At 44.0% G+C, this 13,626-nt stretch overlaps 1 protein-coding gene across 1 annotated transcript in view; it reads right to left on the minus strand.

The window, feature by feature from the left end:
* Window positions 1-13,626, minus strand: part of ATXN1 (ataxin 1) — a 403,348-nt gene that overhangs the window by 338,389 nt on the left and 51,333 nt on the right. The gene's annotated exons all lie outside the window — the stretch shown is intronic.

Genomic DNA, 13,626 nt, shown 5'->3' on the forward strand with positions numbered 1-13,626 from the left:
AACGACTGGGAAGGACTGGTCACTATGAAACACACTGCCCACCAGGGGGCAGACACTCAATGCAGGATCTGCCCTCTGGTGGTCAGTGTGCTCCCGTATGGGGGAGCTCTGCTCAGCCACAAGACAGGCTGATGGCTGCCAGTACAGCGGTGGTGGCAGGAGCCTCTCCCGCCTCCTCAACAGCACTAAGGATGTCTGACTGCAGCTTAGGTCTGCTCCCCGCTGGCAAGTGGGCATCCCCGGAGGGCTGCCGGGCTGCCAGAGGGATGTCTGATTGCCAACTTAGGCCCAATCCCCTGGGGAGAGGGCCTCAGCCAGCAGATGGTCATCCCCTGAGGGGTCCCAGACTGTGAGAGGGCACAGGCCAGGCTGAGGGATCTTCTCCCTACGCCCTGAGTGCACGAATTTTTGTGCACCAGGCCTCTAGTAATAATAATAATAATAGCAACAGCCATGTTAAAAATAAAGACGATGGATTAAGTACTATGTTCGGTGCTTTACATGCATCCCATCTCGTTCTTATAAGGACATTAGATGCTCTATATTTTTACTTTAGAGATGAGGAAACTGGGGCTAGGAGGCTAAGTGTGATGCCCATGATCTAGAATTGACAGATCTGAGTTCAAAACCTCAGTCAGAACAACCCCAGACCTGGAATACAGGCAGAGACCTTTACTGATAGCAACATCAATATGGACGATCTCATCTGATTTACTGGACATAGGTGTACCTGTACACTGAGCAGTCATATGGCAAACAGTGAAAGCCTAGGCTTTGGAGCCCATGCTCCTGGGTCCAAATTTCAGCTCTGCCACTAAATAGCTGCATACCCTAACCATCCCGTGCCTCTGTGCCCACATCTCCAAACATGGGAATCATAATAGTACCAAAAGAGCTAACACCTGCTGACTTATAGGGCTGTTGTGAGGATGAAATAAATTAATAAACACAGAAATCACAGTACACACTCAAAAATATTACCATATGCAAGTGCTTAGTATCCTTTGGAATGCTAAAAAGTGCATTAAACTTGAAATCAAGTGGCCTCAGCCTCTTACATAGTACTAGAGGCCCAGTGCAAAGATTTGTGCAGTGGGGGGAGGTCGGGTCCCTCAGCCTGGCCTGCACCCTCTCACAATCTGGGACCCCTCAGGGGATGTAACAGTGCGCCAAGAGGGAAGAGCCCAAGCCGGGATGGGCGCCACACTGCTTGTGCTCATCCCAGCCTGCTGTGCCTGCAGCCGTTGTTGGGTAGCACTGCCACGGATTCAGAAAAGGCTCCCAGAGTCGCAGCTGTGCTTGCCAGCCATGAGCCTGGCTTCTGGCTGAGTGGCACTCCCCCTGTGGGAGCGCACTGACTGACCTCCAGTGGGAAGCTCCTGTGTTGAGCATCTGCCCCCTGATGGTCAGTGCACATCATAGCAACTGGTCATTCCGGTCGTTCGGTCATAATGATCAATTAGGCTTTTATATATATAGATGTGACCTGAATCAAGTCCCTTAAACTTTCTGATCTTCACTTACCTCATCTTCAAAAATAGGAAGCCAATTGCCTAGGCTCCATCCCAGGACAGTCATAGGAAACTGGTAATGGATGACAAGGTGTGAGACAACGCTTTGGAAACTAAAAAGTACTGGATACTACCATGTCTGTGTGAATTATCATCATCAACTTTGAGTCTCTCAAAACTAAAGAGGTCATCTTTATTATATTCTTTCCTGCCTGCGAGTTTAACTTAAGCTTTGGTTTCAAAGTCTTGATACTGGACTCCCTATAATAATAGAACAAATCTCCAGGCATTCACAACTTGATCAAATGGAACTCTATTAACTACCTCCTTCTGCACACCCACCGTGAGAAAGTAATTGATGTTCATCATGACCCCACAGCTCTCCAAGACTGAAGTACCTTCAGGGAAAAATTAAATTATGCTCAGCCTAGTTTATTATGAAGTGTATTTAATTATAGTCAAATTCTTTGAAAATTGGTGACCTAGGAAAAGCACAGAGAATAAGTTGCATGTTCTCTAAGAACTGGAAACCTCTCCTCACCATCCCACCCCCAGTCACCCTTTACCAGAGTCTGTTGTAAAGCACAGCCTGCCCTGGGGGAGGAACACAGGGAGCCCAGCATGCTAATTTTAAAAGTCAGAAGGACTTTGTCCTGCGTAATCCTCAAGGACCACCAATGGGCAACAATCTCCAACAATGAAAAATTTAAATTATGTAAGATTCCTACATGTTTCAAATATGATGTTGGTTTTGCAAATAAAGGACTTAAACATTTGAACAAGGAATAACATAAATATACTATTAAATATATTATTATTATCAGTACTTAAGTATAAAAGCCCTAGCTGGTTTGGCTCAGTGGATAGAGCATTGGCCTGCAAAATGAAGGGTCCCAGGTTCAATTCTGGTCAAGGACACATGTCCAGATTGTGGGCTCGATCCCCAATAGGGAGTGTGCAGGAGGCAGCTGATCAATGATTCTCTCTCATCATTGATGTTTCTATCTCTCCCTCTTCTTTCCTCTCTGAAATCAATAAAAATATATATATTTTAGAGTATAAAAAAAGAGGAGTAATAGTAAGTATTACACTCCATGACATAACATTGCACTTCCCCTGTTTTAACGAAATTAAGTATGTGCTAATGAGGAATCCTATATAATAAAAGAGAAACATGTAAATTGACCATCCCTCCACTATGCTCACCAGCCAATCAGGAGTGAGTATGCAAATTAACCCAACAAAGATGGCAGGTAATTTGCATACACAGGCACCAGGCAGAGAGCAGAGCGGGAGAGCGGGCTACTTGGGGAGACAGTGGCTCCCTTGGTCACTCCCAGCAGCGTGGGGAGCACCAAGAATTCTGGGAATAGTAGTTCTGATGGCAGCCCCAGGACCGGAAGCAGAAGCCCAGAGCGCGGGGAGCACCGGGAATGCTGGGAATCATAGTTCTGATGGCAGATGGCTCTCCTAGACACTAGAGCAAAGTGAGCCTGGAGCAAGTTACTGTTGTCTCAGACAATTCGCTCATATGACTGCAAAGATAGACAGAAACTCCTGGATTGGAGAGGGCTCCCCTGAGGGCTCCCAGATTAGAGAGGGTGAGCTCAGGCTGATGGACCCCCACACTCCCCCAGTGCACAAATGTCGTGCACCAGGCCTCTAGTATAATAAATAAAGTAAAAAATTATACTGTGTTGGTGTTGTAAAAGTATGACTATTTGCCTATCTTAAAAAATTATTTCAACACTATTATATTATCTTTCCAATGAAAAACTGGGTCACAAATGTGAGTCTTAAGTACCACATTTCAATGTTAGGAGGAAGAAGTGGTGGTCTAGTATAGCCCTCTACTCAATCCATGGCAGCCCTCACTCAAACCATGGCTCCCCTCTGGAGAATCCCTGAGAAGGGTGTCCTCCAGCTCTTCTTGAAAATCTTGGGTGACAGAGGTTTCATTTACCTCGTCAGCCAGCCTCTTCTATTTTTAGGCAGTCCTGACGTTAGAACCTTCTTCCTCAAGGGGAGCCTAAGTCTCTACCTCTAACTTCCCTCCTGTCTCAGTTCTCAGCTGGGCCCCCTGGAACCACTGCAGTCAGTGATTTCACATCCCATCAGGCACTTTGCTGGTCTTACCCACTCGATCAGTTAAATATGGCCTGTTTCGCCCTCACTGGTGTGGCTCAATGGGTTGGGCCCTGGGTTCGATTCTGGTCAAGGGCACATACCTCCATTGCAAGTTCAATCCCCAAGCCATGTGTGGGAGGCAACCAATCGATGTGTATCAATGTTTCTCTCTGTGTCTCTCCCCCTCCCTTCCACTCTCTCTAAAAATCAATGGGAAAAATATCCTTGGGTAAGGATTAACAGCAACAACAAGTGTGTGTGTGTGTGTGTGTGTGTGTGTGTGTGTGTGTGTGGCCTGTTTCCATTCGCATTTCTCACTGTTTTCCTATAAACCATTCTTCACAGTCACATACTCCCAGCTGAAGGGGCTCTTGGGCACCAAGGCTCCATGGAGCCTATGACTGGCATAGCCCTAAGGACAATATGCAAGGGACTTCATGGACTTTGTTGGGAACCAGCTATAACATACATTATTTCTATGAGAAATATATTCTGAGTTCTGGACCTAGAATCTTTCTGAAAGAATCCATTTATAAATCATTGCTTCTACTTGTGGGGAAAATATGTTCACACACACACAAAGAGAAACCCCACAAGATAAAATTTATTACTCTGTCTTCTTATCTGCCTTTGAGCCGAGTAAGTATTCTGGAGCATGCATAAAAATCCCACAGCCCCTCCTCCCTCAGCTAAAAGAAGCTGCGTAGGTAGAAGCAGAAGTGTCAGAACTAGCAAACCCAGACTACTCAGATGACCATCTTTCCTCTGCTTTCCGAGATTCCTCTGAGTCACAGGTCTCCCTGGCGTCTCTCCCTAAAAACCCCCACGCGCCAGTCAGCCTTGTGGGACCACCGTAGAGCTCGGGCTCAGCCTGGGACTGGGATTGCTCCTGAAGCTCCTAGTTTACACCTAACAGGTGTTACAGTAAACAACAAAGTTCTCCAAAATGTCAGATTAGTTGTTTCAACTTGAATCGTGAATGGCTTAAGCAGAGAAGTGACTATTTATATTGTTTTGTCCAATACCATTTAGACTGTTAAATTTTTTAAATGCCATGCATACTGACAGCCCTTACTTTATATATTAACATCCTACCTAACCTGTCGTGTCCTCCCTGAATCTCTTGGCCTCCACCGCCCAGAATGTGGACAGGACTGCCTCGGGGCAAACTGGGTAGGGGGTAGAACAAGAGGTTGGAATGGTTCAGCCTAGTAATTTTATAAGCTTGGTTATCTGGTTTCCCTTACATTTATGACAGATCAGATAGAGGCAAATGAGAGGAGCTTTAAGACAGAAATCAAGAGAAGTGGGTAAGACAGAGGCCATGGCATCAAGAATCATCATGAGCTTCTGGGACATCATGACTCTACCATATCAGTGCAGTTGCTTCAGAGAAACAATAAATCACCAAGAAAAAATTAAATTATATTTACTATATTGTACTCTATTTAGGATACTTTATACCATATTTTACAGTAACTTCTGCCTGAAAATGTTGAGGGTGTGTGTGTGTGTGTGTGTGTGTGTGTGTGTGTTTGGTGTTTTTTTTTTCCTTCTAACAATGTCAGCACTTGATGTATTTAAATGTTCTGAGTGAACATACTATCTGAAAGCAGTTAATTTCAGGAGTGTACAAAATTAAATATTTAAATCTTTACTAGAGAACTCTGAAGTAAGAACAAAAGTGAATAATCATTAAGGAACTCAAATGATGGTTTTCCATTCTCTCATGGAGGAACTTCTGAAGGAGAGAAACACATTCACTTTCTGACCTACTGGCCAGAGGTGCAGCTGTCAATGAGTCCTGGGCTTGGATGGACCAAGAGAAATTGGAAACCTCTCTCAAAGAAATAGTGGAAAAAAGGTTTCTTCCCCTCTCATTCCCAAGAGAAAGGCAGTTTTGACCCTAAAAGCAAAGAGAGGAAAAGACCAAATACGTTTTTAATGCAATACTTTCTCAACTCTTCTCTCTCACTTCCATCGATAAGTTTTATTTATTTTTTCTATTTTAATTAATTTAAGTTTTATTTTATTTTTTAAATCTTGATTATTGAAAGGATTATATATGTCCTCTTTCTCCCCCCTTAATCCCTTCTAGCCTGTCCCCGCAACCGGCCCCAGGCCTTTGCCACCCTATTGGCTGTGTCCATGGGTGATGCATATATGCATACAAGCTCTTTATTCTTCCCACCCACCCACCCACCCACCCCCACCTTCACTCTGAGATCTGACAGTCTGTTTCATGCTTCTGTGTCTCTGGATCTATTTTGTTCATCAGTTTATTTTGTTCAATAGATTCCACATATGAGTGAGATCATGTGATACTTGTCTCTCTCTGACTGGCTTATTTCGCTTAGCATAATACTCTCCAGGTCCCTCCATGCTGTCTCAAAGGGTAAGAGATCCTTCTTTTTTACTGCTGCATAGTATTCCATGGTGTGAATCTACCACAGCTTTTTTATCCACTCGAATTCTGACAAGACCTGTTTGCCCATCTACGACACTGCACTGGCACCAAGTGGCACCAACAACACAATGTTAAAGTGGAAACATCCCAGCAGAGTGGGGAACAGGGAGACTAATTACACCCATCATGCATTTTTTATATTAATAATCCTGTGCTTTAAATCTTTTTTAAAATATGTTTTTATTAATTTCAGAGAGGAAGGGAGAGGGAGAGAGAGATAGAAACATCAACGATGAGAAAGAATCATTGATCGGCTGCCTCCTGCAGGTCCCACACCAGGGATCAAGTCCACAACCCGGACATGTGCCCTGACCAGAAGTCGAACTGTGACCTCTTGGTTCATAGGTCAATGTTCAACCACTGAGCCATGCCGGTTGGGCCACCATGCATTTTGTTTTAAGTGGATTTCAGCATTAACACATAAAAGAGGCAAATTTGCTTTGGATTATAAATCAGGAAAATTCTTCAGTGTATTATTAGCATATTATCAAGTATTAAGGGCAAAATAATTCTAAGAACAAGTCAGTCCATTGTTACCAAACTGTTATAATTTCCACTTCTTTAAATATCCATTTACTTTTTTGCCCTTGGACTTCCCTAAGGACCTTCTCAGGACTTCTTTTCCCTTCACATCCCTTATTGAGATGCTGTTTAGAATACAGCTGTTTGTTCTTCTCTTTAACAGCACTTCTTCCATTCTTTTTTTTCTTCTTTTTTTTTTCTTAAAACCCTTCCAAGCTTTTATTAGCTTCTTTGCACTTCTATCATTTTTTGGTGTGGTCTCTGGAGAGCTGAGCCAAATTTGTTTTCTTTTTAACATCCTTTTTTTCTGTTTCCTTTCCCTGCAGTTGCCCCCCATTCCCTAAATCTCTCATAAAAGAGACAAATCTCCCACTGGGCTTCATCCTCTAATGAGTTTGTTATTCATGTGGTGCAGTCCTCTCTAGATAACTGACCAGCCTGCTTTCCCAAAGGGAAAAACATCTCTTCCTTATGAATTTTTATTTTATTTTTTTCTTTGTCACCCGGGATATTTTTTCCATTTCAGTTGCCCCCCATTCCCTAAATCTCTCATAAAAGAGACAAATCTCCCACTGGGCTTCATCCTCTAATGAGTTTGTTATTCATGTGGTGCAGTCCTCTCTAGATAACTGACCAGCCTGCTTTCCCAAAGGGAAAAACATCTCTTCCTTATGAATTTTTATTTTATTTTTTTCTTTGTCACCCGGGATATTTTTTCCATTTATAATTTTTGTTAGAGAGTGGATGGGAAGGAGAGAGAGAGAGAGAGAGAGAGAGAAGACACATTGATTGGTTGCCTCCCGCACACACCCCATGGATGTGAGAGGGACATAGAAATTGGTTGCCTCCCGCATACATCCCTACTGGAGCCAGGATTGAACCTGAAACCCAGGTATGTGTCCTTGACTGGGAATCGAACTTGCAACCCTTTAGTTCATGGACTGACACTCTGACCATTGCAACACACTGCCAGGGCTCTTCCTTCTGAATTTTTAAGACACTTCTAACAAAGATAAACATTGATCAAACAACACAAAATAAGTCTCTTCACAACACCTAAGTACAAGTAAATAATCAAGTCCTGATAGCCAATGAGTACTGTTCTCACCAATAAACAGCCGCACACCCGCCTCTAGCCCACTGAAAAGGAGGCAGAGAGCCACCAGGCCCTGGTAAGCTTCTCCCCAGGAACCGAAGGAGGTCCCTTCCTGAGTGTGGGCTGCCGTTCTGCAGACACAGCTCACCTACAAGGCCTTCCCATTGCTAGGAGCTTTGCCCATTCCAGTCACCCCTTCCCAAGGCAAAGCAAGTGATGACGCCACAGAAGTGACTGACTAGGAGAAGAAAGAGCCTGGCAACCCTTTCCATCTCAGTGGTTAACTTTGCTCCTCCTGCATTGCAAATGGCCATCCATGCTCATTATCTGAGCAGCGCCTGGAACCTTCAAGTCTGAACACATCACTCTATCATGAGTGACACTCACTGAAGGACTTCACTGTACTAACTTGTGAGGAGGTTAGAACAGAATGTGTTTGGGCTGCCCACAGGACTGGCCACGCCCAGCCTCTCCCACTCCTCCTCCCAGCACCTAGGAGGTGATGCTGCATTGTTCTAAGTCTATACTTAACACAACATTAGGCTTTTGTTAACCAAGTAAACCTTTTCTGAAGGGGATTAAAACACCTAAATGGTCGTGGCAGGCTTGCAGTCTTTAACAACTGTGCATGCCCTTTCCAAGGTATGTGGTAATCAAGTTTAGTTTCGGAAGTTTTTTGGTCTTCTGGAAGTATGCGAACAATTAGGTTGAAATACTAAATTTTCCAAGACCAGCACATTTGTAAAATAGTCTCAGTAATAGAAAAAGACCCTAACTGAAGCTAAAGAACGGTGCCCAACGAAGAAACAATGCAAAACCAGGAGTCTCTGAGAGCTGGGTTTTCTCAGCCTCAGCCCTTGTCCAAACAAGCTGTGCATTGAAGGGCTGGTCACTTCACTCCACCTCAGATTTCTCATCTGTAAGATCAGAACATTATGTTAGACTGAACCCTTTCAGCTCTAACACTCTGATTCTATGCTCGTCCTTCCAAATCAATAAATAAGATACACTGTTTAATATTGCCTGCTTTTTTCATGTATACTAATTTTTAAAGGCAGAAAAGCTCAAATATGTCAAGAAAACATAACCAGAAAGTTTTTTTAAAAAAATTCAAATTTGTGCAACACCAAGTCTGTCCAGAAATTAATATTTGATCCCTACTTCCAGAAAAAGTCCCATTTTGAATTGTGGCTGTGTAATGTTCAGTCCACCTCTAGACAGAAAGTGTTAGGTGCCTGCTGAAGTTCATCTCTATCTGAGGATCTGCTGTGGTAGCTCCACAGCAGAAACTTCTCTATTACTCACTACTAAACTGCACTTAAAAGACCAAGGAAACAGCTCAGAAATAAGCAAGCAAAATCCTGCTGTCATCCGTCTGAGACTTACAAATTACAGGCTAATGTCAGACTCTGTGACCTCACTACCCAACACACTCCGGTTTTACAAATTGAGTAACTATTTCCCTGTCAGTTACTACTCACATGACAAATATAAAAAGAAAAGGGGAGAGGACCCCTGTAAGTTAGGAGTAGATGAGGATGGGAAAAGTTGGAGGCCAAACATGTCTAACAGAATTCAGAGGCCGATTCCAAGTGGGCCTGGGGAGGGCCGAAGTAAGAAAAGTGGAGATGTTGTTTCACAGTTTGTTTATTCATGGTTTTACCCTGGGCTCCTCAGAGTGAAGTCTGAAAACGGTTTGTGGGTCATAGTAAAGACAGTTCTAAAGCGCGAAGTGACTTCCAGGGAGAGCTAAACCAGACCACACTGACGGAGCCAACGGGGCAGATACCAAACGGTGATAAGAAGAAGAGGCACTTGTTTTTATTAACGTAAGACCTCACCAACTTCCTCAGACTTCCCCAAACGCAATGTCAGCCTCGCATGATTTTGAGTAAGAATCAACTTTGCCCCTCAGAGAAAAACATTCAGAATTCAGTACTTGACCACATAGCTTTTGCTCATCATCATTTAAAAAAAAAAAAAAGTGAAGTTCCCACTAGGCAGCAACACAGAACAGAGTTTAAACAACAAAATTCTCAATCCGCTCAGGCTAATCCACAGGACTTAAAATAAACTGAATGACACCTAAAATGAGCTGCTGAATTAAAAGTTATTTAGAGTAAAAAAATAAGCCATTATTAAGAGAGCAATGGAGGCTTACTCTGTATTCTCAGTTTCCTCTTCAGTTACAATTTTATGAAGCACATGCAGCAGGCAGTCCTTGCACTTCAGCTTCCCTAACTATACACATTCTGGGGTCTTTTCTAGACTTGCCTGTGGCTGCTCCTTCCTGTTAGGCAAGCTGGTAATCTGGACAGGCTCTTTGGAGCGAGGTGCTCAACCCTTTAAGAATGAGCGCTGGCAAGGACTGGGAATGTACTTCTCTGTATCTGGGGTACAGATGAAAAAACACTCCAGTTCTGCCTGCGTGGTTATTATGTTTCTGCTGGGTGCACACCCTGCTGCGTTCTGGACTGCCTCCCCCCTCCCCCCAGTCCATTCCTGGCTGACAGTGTGATCAAAGGAGGGCGGGCGGGAGGCCGAGTTTAACCTTACCAGGAGATCAGATTGACTGGTGCCTGCCCAGCAGAAGTCCCGAGATACCAGCTGAATCCTGGCCATTGACAGAGCAGCACAAAACTAGTCCTGTTTCTTTTACTGCTGTGGTTGCCATGGCCGACCCAAACAATATACCCCAGCTCCTCAGTCCTCCAGCTTCCTAACCGCCTCCCACAGACTCCACCATAGACAGGAGGAGGTGAAAACTGCTCGCTGATGGGAATTCAGAAGCTGGAAAGGATTGAAAGGGGATCTAACAGGCAGAACAGCCCAGAGGGTGTAAAGCAGTACTGCAGACATTCTGTTTTTAGCTGCAAGGCTCTGCCTCCCTGAGTTTTCACCTAATTTGTAAGTGAAAAACAGATCTTCAGGAGGAAAAGAAAATGGCTAAAACCCCAGCTTGGGAAAATGACTAATCACCTTTAAACTCTGCTTTCACTACAATCAGCAAAACAAGTGGGAAAAATAAAAAGGGCAGCAACATCCTGGATATAGTCATATCTGAACAGAGGCAAGACAGGAGTGAATGTCAGTGTCTAGGTCATGGGCGATAAGCCCTAGGAATAGCTAAATGTTGGGATTTTCTTATTTGAAACAAATTCCTGTTTGAAGACGCCACTTAGAAAAAAAACATCCAGACACAGAAACGAGAGAGAGAGAAAGAGAGAGAGAGAAAGAGAGAGAGAGAGAGGAGAGAGAGAGAGAGAGAGAGAGAGACTACCCTAAAAATAAACCAGTCATGAATTTTTTACAATACATTTTGAAACTAAAGACCGACTCGCCCTGTGTACGGGGCTCAGGGGATGGAGCACCTGGACTCCAGGACCAGCTCAGCCACAGTTCAGCTGAGCAGGCCACTGTCCCCTTTAGCTACTTGTTTCTTAATCAAGAGGGTTGGGGAGAGAGGGGGCGAATCATCTTTAAATTCCCTTACAACTCTCAAATTCTCTGTCAGCACTGTAACTAGGCTTGCAGCAAACCATATGAATAAGAAAAAACACATGGGGAATAACAGCTTAATTCTAATAATGGTTATGCTGGGACTTGGGGTTAGGGGTGATGCTTCTTTTCACAATTTGCTTAATTTGGGAAACTTGAACCTAAAAATACAAATTACAACGACAGGATGGTGGTGATATACAACATTGTGAATGTACTGAATGTCACCAAATCACATTAAGAAATGGTAAAAATGGCAAGTTTTCTGCTATGTACATTCTACCACAATAAAAAAAATTAAATCTGTATAAAAGAGGGGGAACAAACTGTGATGGAGCCTACAGTGTATGAATGTTTTCAAGGTGGGCACTAAATTAATAATAAAAAACCTGGAATTTAGTTTTTATTCCTTACCTGCTTTAACTTGCTCTCCAGGGTCTATGGAGTACAGTTTCTACTTCTATCCTGGTTGGAGAGAAATGGCTTATTTGCCGTTTCACAGAGCGGTGCTTTAATAACTCTCTTTGCCTCTCTCTCCCCTTCCCCACAAAAATTGGCTGTCTCTCTACACAATTGGTCAAGTGCTCCAAGTCACTACTACAAGCTCCTGTGAGGCACTCCCTCTAAGAATCTGTACAGATCCAAATCTCAAGTGCTTACTTGCCTGGGGACTGCCATCATGTGAGGTGTTGCTTCTTTTTAAAGAATAAAAACCAGATGCTCTAAGCTGATGAAAGCAAATGTCCTTTCAACACATCTCTTCTCTAGCACTTGAAACTCTTACCAAGGAGAAGTGCTTCCCACACTCAGTTCAGTAGTTTCTGCACCTCTTTTACTTTGAAGTCGAAGTGCAATCTGATCTACACCTGGGGTAAAACGACTCCTTATGGGGAGCGTTCTGAGTGCGCCCCAAACAAGGGCGTGCAGGCAGAGAGAGCTGCTTGACTCCAAGCATGACACCCGAGGACACAGTCTCCCTATGTCAGAGCTAAGGTAATTCAATTCTTCTTGACAATCTTTACACAGGGTCTCAAAGTTACACACACGGGCTTAGTCAGTTCCAAACGTCCGCACAAATGATGACCTAAGAACATTTCTGCCTTGCTCTCTAAGCACTCCAGTGTGAACTGAGTGAGGGGGGAGGGGAGGGGGCGGGCAGTGCAGAAGACAGCAATGAATGGAGAGATCTAATCTTAGCCCTACTGTACTACTCTAGAAGCCTCACAACCTCTCCAGGCCTCTGGTCTCCCCTGTAAAATGCATCCATGGGACCCAATAATCCTAAAATCTCTACCAGCGGGGGCACTATGCGAGTCTAAGTAATATGAATATGATACAACTGCCCAGGGCAATTTACCCAGCAAGCCAAAATCCAGGGAGCAAGCTCACATTGGGGCTGGAGGGAGTGAGGAAATGTAGGGACCAGCAGCTTAGCAATGAAATCAATGTTTCCGGATTCCAGATCTGCCTAAAACGACGATTAACCCTACAGGTTTGCCTGGCCCTTTACTATGTTCTGGGGAGATACATAAGGAAGCCTGGTCTTCAGAGAGGCAACAGTAACAGGCAGAGACTAAAATTGGGCACAAAACAGAATTAAACCAAGTAATGTAAACTTTTAGTTTAGCTCTTTCATTAGTAAACAAGTGAGAGGCAGAGGCCCCTCCTGTTTATCCAAGTGCATGCCAGACACCTCTACCTAGAGGCCTCATTCAGTCTTTCTGCTGGTCCCCCAACTTAGTGAGTGGTGTCATTAAGCGACCCAAACCAGAACTCCTCTCTCTCCTCACCTCCTATGCCTAATCATCACTTCCTGTAGATCCTGCCTCATTAACATATCTCCAGCCTGTCCACGCTTCCTTTTCTGTCACTGCCACAACCACTACAAGCTCCCGGAGAAGAAGGGGCCAGTCTGCCCTGGTCCCAGTAAAATCTCCAGCAAACAGACCAGTGATTGGCACAGGGTGGGTGCCCCATGGCTGTCCAGTAACATTCCTCTGCCAGCTGAATTCCTATAACTTTTTCCTGTCTGGTCCCCCAGCCTACCACCTGGCCCCTTATCATGACAAATGCAGAGCACTAGAAAAATAGGATTTCTAAAACACACACCTGATTTTTCACATTCCTGCATACAGCCCTGCAATGAGTCTGCATTATGTTAGAGATAAAATCCAAATTTCTGCTATTCATCACTTTGAATATTTCTTGCCACTCTCTTCTGGCCTGCATGGTTTCTGTTGAGAAATCAGCTGACAGTCGTATGGGTACTCCCTTGTATGTAACTGACTGTCTTTCTCTTGCTGCTTTTAAGATTCTCTCTTTGTCCTTTGCTCTTGGCATTTTAATTATGATGTGTCTTGGTGTGGTCCTCTTTGGATTCCTTTTGTTTGGGGTTCTCTGCACTC

This window comes from Myotis davidii, unplaced genomic scaffold (assembly GCF_000327345.1).
Source record: "Myotis davidii unplaced genomic scaffold, ASM32734v1 scaffold279, whole genome shotgun sequence".
NCBI classification, from domain to species: domain Eukaryota; kingdom Metazoa; phylum Chordata; class Mammalia; order Chiroptera; family Vespertilionidae; genus Myotis; species Myotis davidii.